General features: G+C 43.0%; 1 pseudogene; it reads left to right on the top strand.

Moving 5' to 3' along the window:
* The first annotated feature begins 1,972 nt into the window (after window positions 1-1,972).
* LOC102744746 (regulator of nonsense transcripts 1 pseudogene) lies at window positions 1,973-5,688 on the top strand (annotated as a pseudogene).
* The last annotated feature ends 6,100 nt before the right edge of the window (window positions 5,689-11,788 follow it).

Here is an 11,788-nt window from a genome sequence, read left to right as displayed (position 1 = left end):
TTATTTCTACTGACCTATCTGCAAGTTCACAGATCTCTTCTCATCATCCAATCTGTTTTTGAGACCTCCAGTGAATTTTTCATCTCATTTCTCAAATTTCCACTTGACATCAACTCTTTGCAATTCCCATTTGTCTACTCTAAACTCTGTGTTCAGATTATATCCATCCTTACATTTTTAAAAATATTTACAGTATTCTCCTAAATTCATTTTGACTAGAAGACTCTGGCAAAATTTTCTTTCAGTTCAAATTATAAAACAATTGTGATACGTATCATTTTAACCTGAATAGATGACTCCCTTATTCTATGATCTACTACTCAAAGCACAAACACTGTACTCTTTATACCCAAAGCCTCTCTATCCTGTTTATCCAATAGTTTGGACACATATAAGGTTCTGATAAAAACCCCAAGTATTCAACTGAACACCAGAAGGGCTACAGTCTAAGAGAGAAATTAAACTAGAAATAGACCGTCTTCAACATCACTACTTATTAGTGAAATCCAAATTAAAACCACAGTGAGATACTACCTTGCGCCTTATTAGAATGGCCATCATCAAGAAAATAAGAGATAAATGCTGGCATGGATGTGGTGAAAAGGGAACCCTTATACACTGTGTACACTGTTATGACAATGTAAATTTGTACAGCCACTATGGGGGAAAACAATACGGAGAATATTCTAAAGATTAAAAAGAACTACCGTATGGTCCAGAAATTCCATGGGAATATATCCGAAGGAAATGAAAACACTAACTCGAAAAGAGTCTTTCACCCCCATGTTCATAGCAGTATTATTTACAATAGCCAAGACATGGAAACAACCTGAGTATCCATCAATGGATGGATAAACTGTGATCCATACAAACACACACACACACACAGAATATTATTCACCCATAAAAAAACAACAACAAGGAAATCCTACCATTTGTGACAACATGGATAGACATTGAAGTCATTATGCTAAGTGAAATAAGTCAGACAAAAAAGGCAAATACTGTATGATCTCACTTATACAAAATCTTTAAAAAAGAAAAAGAAACAGAACAGATCAGACTTGTGGTTACTAAAGATGGAGGACAGGGGGGATTGGAGGAAGGTAGGAGGGTGATCAAAAGGTACAAACTTGCAGTTTTAAGATAAACAAGTACTATGGGTATAGCATTTAACAGGATGACTACAGCTAATACAGGAGAGTTAAGAGGAAATCCTAAGAGCTCCTATTAACAAGGGTTTTTTCTTTATTTCTTATTTTCTTTCTTTTCCGAAGGAAGGAAGATAAATGTTAACTGAATCTATTGTGCTAATCATTTCATAATATTTGTAAATCAAACCATCAGGTGTATGCCTTAAATTTATGCAGTGATGTAGGTCAATTATTTCTCAATAAAACTGGGGAAAAAACTACTAAAAAAAAAAAAAGAAAAAAAAGAAATCGACCAGCCTTACAAAGAATGAAACCCAGCTGTGAATCAGCTCAATCTGTTTGAATTAAAGTAATCCATGCCTACTCTAATTGCCTGCCAGAAGGTAAAGAAATCCTCTTTAGAGAAAGATAACATTTTTTTCCAGAACCTCTGTAATTTTTATACATAATTTCCATAATTCAATAAAAAATTTCCCAGGTATACAAAATAAAGGATGAGAGGGGCGCCTGGGTGGCTCAGTCGTTAAGCATCTGCCTTCGGCTCGGGTCATGGTCCCAGGGTCCTGGGATCGAGTCCCGCATCGGGCTCCCGGCTCTGCGGGAAGCCTGCTTCTCCCTCTCCCACTCCCCCTGCCTGTGTTCCCTCTCTCGCTGTGTCTCTCTCTGTAAAATAAATAAATAAAATCTTTAAAAAAAAACAAAACAAAATAAAGGATGAGAAAAAAAAAAGGCAATGAAAACTGATGCACAGGTGACCCAGATACTGGTTTTCAGAAATAGATTTTAACTGTGATTAGTGTATCACAAGTGATGGCAAGATGGAAAAATTGACCAGAAAAACTGGAATTTTATATCAAAAGAACAAAAAGGAAATTCTAAAACTTAGACTAAAAAACAGTAATATCGGGAATGCCACCGAGGCCACCCCTCACCCGCCAGAAGAGGTAAAATTAAAACTACTCACAGCAGGTGGTGGTGGCAGCGGCTGAGGTTTCTGCAGGGATGGGAGCGGCAGGCGGGCGGAGCCTCGGTGGGCACCCCTTGTCCCCCCCGCGAGCGTTTCCGCCCAGTCCGCGGGCGTGAGTCCGGAGCCGGGCTGGGGGCAGGGTCCCAGTTCACAGATGCTCACCCTGCTGGGGACACCGAGGAGGACGAGCGACTCAGCTGCATGGCTCCGAGTTCAAGTTCATGGACTTCACCCTTCCTAGCCAGACGCAGATGTTCCCAGGTCCAGAGGTGGCTGCACAGTGCCTCCCGCGCACACGGCCGGCGCAGTGACCCCGACAGTTCCAGGGCAGATCGTGGCACTCAGGGCATCCTGGGTCACAGGTGTGGTCAAGACTAGCCAGTTGTTTACCGAGTTGAACTTCGACGAGGTAGATACCTGCTATTCCCGGGATTTCCCAGCGCCTGCCTGCAGTGACTGCAGAATACACAGTACTGCTGGCTTGACCTACTGTAATACCAGCAAGAAGTGGGTGTGTAACCCCCACTACAGACACACTGTAGATCACCTCCTGAGGTGCAAAGAGGCGACTTGCCACAAGGATGGGCTTCTCTGGGAACCGGCTCTGGAGGGTTACCGTGGCTCCCACAATGTCTTCCTCCACCGCTTCATTACTGCCAAGGCCAACTGGGTCGTGGTGCTGCTGTCTGGACTGCCCTGCGCCCGTCAGAAAAGCCTCAAGTACATCAATGGGGACACCTGGGAGCGGCAGCCCCTGATCTAGAACCGCTGCTTCGGGTGCTGACTAGTCAAGATCCCTTCTGAGCAGGTGCAGCTGTGGGCTGGGCCCATCACCACTCCGCAGATCAATCAACAACTCGGAAGTGCTGCGGCCAGGAAAATCCTTCCACCAGCTTGGAGGAACCAGAGAAGCTGGAGGTGGAGAAGGGCCACAGAGCATCCTCCTGCCATAGACTGCTTACCAGCACTGGAACAAAGTTGGGCCCCTTGTCTAGGTGCCGGCCAACTACGATGAGAAACCAAAAAAGAGTGCCAGTCTCAGCATACATCACGGTCAGCTGGGACCTAGTCCTTAACAAGAAGACAAATGCCTACTTCGCCCAAGACTGAGTATCAGTCCTCTGGTGATGAGGATTTAGTCATAATTCAGTTGAGATATGCAGCTTAGTCAAGGGAACAAGATATGCCTGCCTACAAAGGAAGCGTGGTTGGCATCCCCTGTGGAAAGCGATCAGCCACGTCATCCAGGTCCCTGTTAACTGTGGTGATGACATCACCACTGAGCTGCAGAGCAGTTTGGGCAGGCCTGTGGAAGGAGATCATAACTTGCAGGTGGATTTCAGATGGGAGTCAACCTCATTCGACAGGATGCAGAGCGTGCTGAAAATGTTTGCCCTGGAGGAGACCTCCACGTGGGGCTAAATCAGCCACCAGCTGGAGGACATTATCATCAGATCTCAGCTGCCCAAGAACTTCACGGCAAAAGGACTCCCCAACCGGAACCACTCTTCAGGTTTATACCATAAAGACCGCACAGCAAAGATCGATGAGCCTGATCCAAGAACCACCAGGCACCAGGAAGATGGTTACCTTGGCCACCAGCAGCTGCTATACCTGGCTGGGCAAAGCAGTGCACCCCTGCTTATCTGTGCTCCAAGTAATATAGTCATTAATCTGCTAACCGAGAAGATCTACCAAACCAGGCTGAGAGTCATGCTGTTCTGCATCAGGACTCAGTATCATTTCTGTCCCTGCACAACCAGAGCAGGAACATGGACAGCATGCTGAGCTCCAGAAGCTGTAGCAACTGAACGAGGAGACTGGGGAGCTGTTTGTTGTCTGCAGAAGAGAAGCCATACCTGATGCTAAAGCTCACCATGGAGAGTGAGCTGCTCATGAACACAGATGTATGTGGAAGTCTGGGCAACTGAGGCCCATTTTAACTGAGGCAAGCACCCGGGCCACTGAGCTAGAGTGCATGGTCCCCATGGTCCTCGGACTCAACCAGCTCATCTTCATGGGTGACCACTGCCTGCTGGGCTCCATGGTGATGTGCAAAATGGCAGACGAGGTTGGGCTATCCCAGTCACTCTTCATGAAGCTCGTGATGCTGGGTGTCTGTCCCATCCACCTCATCCACCTCCAGGTCCAACATGATGCACCCTACCCTCAGCGTCTTCCCGTCCGTCATCTACCAAGTCTCTCTTCAGAAAGGCATCACTGCAGCAGATCTTAGGAAGAAGGGATTTGACTTCCAGTGACCTCAACCTGATAAACTGATGCTCTAGGTGACCCAGAGCCCAGAGGAGATTGCAAGCTCAAGCACCTCCTCCCTGAACAAGAAGGAAGCTACACATATGGAGTAGATCAACACAAAGCTGCTGAAGGAACGTGCCAAGCCAGATCAGATTGGCATCATCATGCCCTTAATCAAGGCCAGTGCTCCAACCTAATGCAACTCATGTAGTTCAGCGACTCCCTCCACACCAAGCTCTACCAGGAGGTAGAGTTCGCCCACATGGATACATTCCAGGGCAAGACAAGGACTTTATCTTACTCTCCTGCATGTGGGCTAACAAGCAACAAGGCATTGGATTTTTAAACAACCCCAGGCAGCTTCACATGACCCTGACCAAAGCATGATATGAGGTCATTATCGTAGGCAACTCAAAGGCCCTGTCCTCACAGCTGCTCTGGAACCACCTGCTGAACTACTACTAAGAACAGAAGTTGCTGGTAGAAGGGCCCCTGAACAATGTGGGAGAGCCCCACGCAGTTCAGCAAGCCCTGGTAGCTGGTCACCACCCTCTACCCAGGAATCATGTATGACCCCAGGAGGCTATGATCCCAGGATCAGTCTATGAGCAGAAGAGCCAGAGCTGGCCCTGGAACATGAACTTGCAGACCCAGACCAGATGGGCATGACTGGTGCCATCCCCAGCCACGTGGCTGCCATGAACATTCCCCTCCAACTTCAACCTGGTTATGCCCCCCATGTTCCCACTGGGGTATTTTGGACAAACGGACCCTGGGAACCCCCAAAGGCAAGACTGGTCCAGAAGAACAGCTTTGGGCTTCCTGGGCTCAGCCAGAGGAATCTTCCCAGCAGCCAGGCCAGCCAGGAGGCGGCATGTCAGCTCTTCTCACAGGACGCCCTGGTTCAGGGCTGTATCTTCAGGAGCCAGCCCTCCCAGCGGAGCAGCCTGAGCTGTCCCGGGACAGTTACCTTGGTGATGAGTTGAAGTCACACATCGACGGGGCACTGTTGCAAGACGACTCCTATCAGCACAGTGGAGTGATGAAGCTGTCCCAATACTAGAGGGGGACTTTGTTGGTCAGTATCTTATTCTGAGTAATAAAAAATAAAATAAATAAATGGATACCTGTTTTCCGCTGCTAAAACTGAAGGACCACTGTCAGAACAGGAGCAGAGGAACACCTGAGGGACAGAGGAGCCGACACAGAGGGAGTGCCCACCACTGGCCAGCAGGGCAAGGAGAAGGGAGACTGAAGGCGGAACCCGAGCGGAGGAGACCCAGCCAGGAGCCCTCCACCAGCCGCTCAACACGGATGCCCCATGCCAACACCACCACACCTGAGTCTGTGACTGGGGTGGAGGGAGGGAGACCCTCATCTCAGACTAGGCCTTTCCTCTGTTCTATTCTTTCTTTTCTTTGATTGAAAGGGGACTAGGTTTTAGAAGAAACTCCTTGCTGGTGGCTCCCTGTGGGTGGCCAGGCTCCATGCTGGCTCGCTGCTTGCGTTCTAAGAGGGTTTTCATTTAAAGCAAATACAGTGTTTCGGGTTTTTCTGTTTTTTAAAGATTCTTTCAAAGGAGGACTGGAAAATATTCTTACTGAGCTTGTCTGTCACATCTTGGTGGTGGATCTGGGAGATGCCAGAAGCTTCCATAAATGGAGTTTAAACAAGCCAACCCAACTGGAGATTAGGATCCATACCTGTGATAAGATCTGGAGAAAGATTTCTGCTTTCAGTTTGAGCTGCCCATGGGTCTTTCTACATTCAAGGTGGTGAGGGAGCACACTTCCAGGCTGGGCAGCTCCCCAATCTCCCCTGCACTCTGAGAAGTGCTTGCTTACCATGTGCGGTGGCCTCACCCCCCTACCGCAAAGGGTCTTGTTGAGAGTGGCCTTGAGGCCGGAGAGCAAGAAGGTGGCTGTTCTCTGGCTAATGGCTTCTTCTCAGAATCCTTCCCAAGGATTTGGTGGAAGACAACAGCCAAGAAGGCCCATCCCCATCCCCATGGAGATGCTCACAAACCTGTGACCTCTTAGACAAGCTGAGCTCCCCACCCCTCCATTTTCTCCAAAGCCACCCCTAAGTTTAAAGCCCTTCTACCTGGAAGCACAGGGTCAGTGAGGTGGGGGTTGTTTCTGATTTTGGGGGGAAAAGGAGTAAGTATCAGAAATAAGTTGGTTCTGGAGCACCTGGGTGGCTCAGTCAGTTAAGCATCCAACTCTTGGTTTTGGCTCAGGGCTTGATCTCAGGGTTGTAAGATTGAGCCCCATATTGAGCTCTGCACTTAGTGCAAGGTGACAGAGACACACAAGCCACTTTCCTACTAGCCAGGGCTTGTATTTATTGCCACTGCTATAAGGTTCTTGGTTCCCCCTTTTTTGGTAAGTTGCATAGAGACATAGAATTTGGATAGGTTTCCACTATCACCCATTGTGTGAGGCATCCCCTGGTGATGGCCATGCCCCCTATCTTCTTCCACTATGCCATTCTTTAGAATGTTTTGCCTCCACTTTGTGCTATTTGCTTTGTTCTCCCCCTTCCTAGCAGCAGTTACTCTGAGTTTTCCAAACCAAGGAGGATCTGTACCAAGGCAACTTCTAATTTTTGGTCCATTTGTCTTAAGCTCTTTTAACACCAATAAAATCTTAATAAATAAACAAAACCTCATAAAACAATAACAATGTTGTAAGTGGCAGTGACAAAGTAGAGCAACCAAAATTGTTACACGTTGTTAGTACACAAAATGGTACAAAATCTTTGGGGAAAGATTTGACAGGTTTTTTATAAAACTAAATAATATATTTTTCCTATGAACCTGCAATTCCACATCTAAGTATTTAACTAAGACAAATGAGTACAATCACAAAAAGACTTGAACAAGGGTATTTATAGCAGCTTTGTCATAACTCAAAACTGCAATGAGTTTAGTTGTCTGTCAATGGAACAAATTAAAAATAAACTATAAAATATCCATACAATGGAATACTATTCAATGATATTACTGTTATGGGTTGAATTATATCCTCCAAAAAAGATATGTTGAAATCCTTAGCTCCCATACCTTAGAATTTCACCCTACTTGGAAATGGGATTTTTATGGAGATAATCAAGTTAAAAACAAAGTTAATGACCAATATGACTGGTGTCTTTATGAAAGGAGGAAAAATTTGGATCAAAGACAAACACAATGGGAAGACGGTATAAAGATGCAAAGGGAGAAGATAGTCATGTGATTATAGTGATGCATCTACAAGCCAAGGAATGCCAAAGGTGGCTGGCAAACACCAAACGCTAAAAGAGGCAAGAAGGATTCTTCCCTAGAGCTATCAGAGAGCATGGCCCTGCCAATGCCTTGATTTCAGACTTCTGGTCTCCAAAACTCTTGAGACAATAAACTTCCATTGTTTCAAGCCACTCGATTTGTGGTGTTTTTTCTGTCCACTCTTAAGAAATTAATATAACTGCTAATACAATTTAACCCAAAAAGATGATACATGTAAATAGATAGATGAACCTCAAAAGCATCATGTTAAGTAAAAATGCCTTACATGAAGGATACATACTGTAGAATTCACTTTATAGAAAGCTCTAGAACAGGCAATTCTATGGTGGAAAAAAAAAACAACAGTGCTTGCTTATGAGTGTGGAAGTTGGGATTGACTGGGAAGGGGTATGAGGAAACTTTCTGGGGTGATGATAATGTTCTATATCTTGATGGGGGTTGGTTAACACAAGCGTTTGCATTTATCAAAACTCAGCAAATGAATACTAACAATTTATGTGTTTCACTGTATGTAAATTCTACCTCCAACAAAATACACACGAAAACAAATGCTGAACTCTAGCTAATGGTGTATGTGCTGAGGTATTTAGAAGGAAGTATCTTGATGTCTGAATTTTAATTTGAAATGCATTAAAGAGTAAGATGGGTTGATGAATGGATACAGAAATGGGTAGGTAGATATGTGATAATGCAAGTATAATATTAATGATAGAATATAGTTGATGGATATATGAGTGTTCAATGTAAAATTCCTTCCATTCTTTTGTGTGTTTGAGTGTTTCCATAACACAATGTTAAAGAAAAAAAGAATGTAATGTAGGAATTCACCAGCAAATTAGACATAGCTAAAGAGAGGTCTAGTCAGGCTGAAGAATTAAGAACTGAAAATAGAGAAAGGTATGTAAGTGATACTAGAATCAGTGCTAAAGACTAGCATAAATATAACTGGAATTTTAGAAGGGAAGGAGAAAGAGAAGGGACTAGAAGTATTTTTTTTAAGAACTCAGAATTTTTCCAAGCAGATGAAAGACTTCAAGCCACATATTCAGTTAATGCAGTGAGCTACAAGCATTTCCTTTGAATACAAAGAAAAACATAAATTGTTGAAAAATGAAGACAGAAACCTCTGCAAGCATTCAGAGGAACAGCTGTAGGACTGAGAGGTCACTTCTCAATGGAATGACATCTTTTAAGTGAGGCGTATGGATAGAGCTAGCATTTCTTAGGCCAAACCCTTCACAAACATTATCCCATGTAATCCTCATATCCCCCCCAGCCCCCGAATTGGGTTGAATTAATATTCCCATTTTCATAAAATGAAATTGAGGCTTGAAAAAGTTAATGATGTACCTGAATGCAGACAAGCTAGCCGCTGGTAAAGATTTCAATTTAGCTGTGACAGACTCCAAACATGTTCATCATATGTATTATGCTCCCTCCTGTATAATAAATGTTCTGCTTTTTTTTCTTCATTCCTGTGCATCTGCCTAGGCTCCCGGTCTCGACATTCCCTGATTTGGCAATCCCCCTGCCAAGTCTTGTAGCAGTTATGACAATATACTTGGGGTTAATATTGAAAAAGGAAAGAGAGAAAGAGAAACAGAATGTGATGGAACATCCATATCTAATATTAGATAACAAGGCTACAGATTACATTATTGTATGGTATTGGAGCACTGACTGTAGAGAGAATACATTTAATTGGCACCTTTTCTTTGAATACAGTATATCAAGTCTCCCTTTTGACACTATATTAGATGACTGAAATGCTACTTTGTGTCTTGTTAACACTGGATTATAAAGTGTATATTATTATAGAAAATTGACAAGGTGATGAGCTGTCACTTCAGCTGAGAGAATATCCTATTTTAATGAATATTATTTCATAAGGAAATGTGCTGATGACAGCTCATTTCAGCGGAAACTATTGATGCATAACCTTTTTGCTAGACAACATTATATCCACAGTGACTAAACCTAAAAAAAAAGAAAAACAAAAAAAAAACTATACTAGATTCTAGAAATATGGGAGAATAATTTTTGAGAAATGAGTACCTAAGAGTGAGCAAAAATATGCTTAATGTATTGTGTCAGCATATATAATTTTGGAAATTTTGTGGGGGTATATTTTTTTTGATAAGATAGTAATTTATAACCCAATAATATTGTTATTATATTTTTCATTTAAGCTTATGATAAGATGTAAGCTGGTGTCCTCAGAATAAATGTGTCTGTGTTTGTACATGCATAAACACATGTGTATATATACCGATAGGTCCATAGATAAAATTTCAAAGTCAATACCTCCAGACATACATCCAATCTGGCACGTAAGCCAACCGAATGCTATGGGAATGGTGCTGTGCATTTGAGAATCCGGGCTTTAAGGGGCAGCTGGCCCCTTCTGTCTTTATTTGGTCTATATTTGCCGCTATGACAGGGATCCCAGCCCAGGCTCCTGAATGATGAGAGACCATGTGGAAAGAAGGGGCACAGCCCTCCCAGTGTTTTAGCTGAGACCACCCCCAGTCAACTGTCACTGAATTCCACTCCATGAGCAAGTTCTGGAAGACCAACAAAAGAACCACCCAGCCAACCAACAGAATTGTGAACAACAAAACATCACTCTTTCTTGAGGCCACTGAATTTTGGTGTAGTATGTGACACAGCAATGAGTAACTAGAATGCTACGTGTTCCCAACCAGATTTCAGACATTTCTAGCCAAGTCTGGGAAACTGGTGAAATATGCCTGATAGGATGCGATTGAAAAAATACTTTTAAGTTAGAGGAAAATGAGACAAGGGGTTTCCATAGATAGGGAGAAAGGTAAGGGAAACGCTGGAAGGAATAGGAAAAACAGCACTATCTGCCCAAGACTTTGGACTGGAAGCCTGGACTCCTGACAGGGTCCCATGGGCAGAGAGGGTGGCAGGAGGAAACAGAGGGAAGGTATGGCTTTAAACAGAAACCCGAAGTGGAACTAAGTGCTATCACTGACTTCCAGAAGTACATCAAAAGAAGAAAAGAGAAACAATAAATATTTGCTAGAATCTGTCTCTCTCTGCTGGATATCTGCTGTAGAGAAGTGAAACCTTCTCATCGGACACAGTCTAATACCCTTTGGGAATAATATTAACAGTACTTCAGCTCTCTGGCTCTTCAATGTTTCTTGGAAATTTCTCATGCAAGTTTTAGGTAGAAGTCCAGAATCTGAGAAACTCTGGTGCATATCTAAAATATTCCTACGTACCCTTGTAGTAGACCTGCATTAGCTGCTTGTCAACTGAATAGGGTTCCAGTAATATAAATATTAATTGGAATATTATTGATCCATTTCACCTCCCTTCCTATAATTGCTTAAATAGCATATATCCCTTCTAGACTGATGTGAAAGGGCATATTGGAATATAAAGGCAGAAGGATTTCATTTTCTTTGGCATTTTTAGTCATATCTAAATCGTAAAAGTCTTGGCAAAGGAAGACTTGAAAATTTGTGGGAGTTTTTGGTACTATGTCATCCTGGAAAATCGTTTGTTTTTAATATTATATATATATATTTTCAGTTTTATATATAGTGTGTTTCTCCCAGCCATAATGCTAGGCATGTTATACTAGTTTTCCCTTCCTCCTCTTAGCACGCCTTCACCATTATTATCATTCATAACTGAGCTCAGGGATATTAGATACCTCATGTAAGGTCTTATGCCTGAATGTTCCCTATCTGTCACGCTCCAGAGCCATAACCCTGTCCCACCCCTTCCTTACCTTACAGAGCTGCTACTTTCTCCTGTAGAATCTTTTACAGCTTTCTAATAACTAAAATCGACTACTACAAAGTTTTCTCTAAATAAGATGGCAAGTTCTTATCTGAAATAACCAAAACTCAAGTAACTTGTAAGGGAAAGCTTACTGAAGGATAATGTATTATTTTAAGGGCATTCCTCAGAGTTATAATGACAAATGAAATTATATTACATTTCTCAATAAAGAGGAAACTATGTTCTCCAAAGCACATAAAATTAGTTCCAAAATTAAAAATTCAGAAGTTAGACTTAAATGAATACCATCAATTAATTTTTATAAAAGAACTGGGGCCATTTTGAAAAAGTTCAATTGTCTTCTAA

The sequence above is a fragment of the Leptonychotes weddellii genome, chromosome 7 (assembly GCF_054177405.1).
Source record: "Leptonychotes weddellii isolate Sample4059 chromosome 7, ASM5417740v2, whole genome shotgun sequence".
Lineage (NCBI taxonomy): Eukaryota > Metazoa > Chordata > Mammalia > Carnivora > Phocidae > Leptonychotes > Leptonychotes weddellii.
This window is presented reverse-complemented; position numbering and strand designations above follow the sequence as displayed.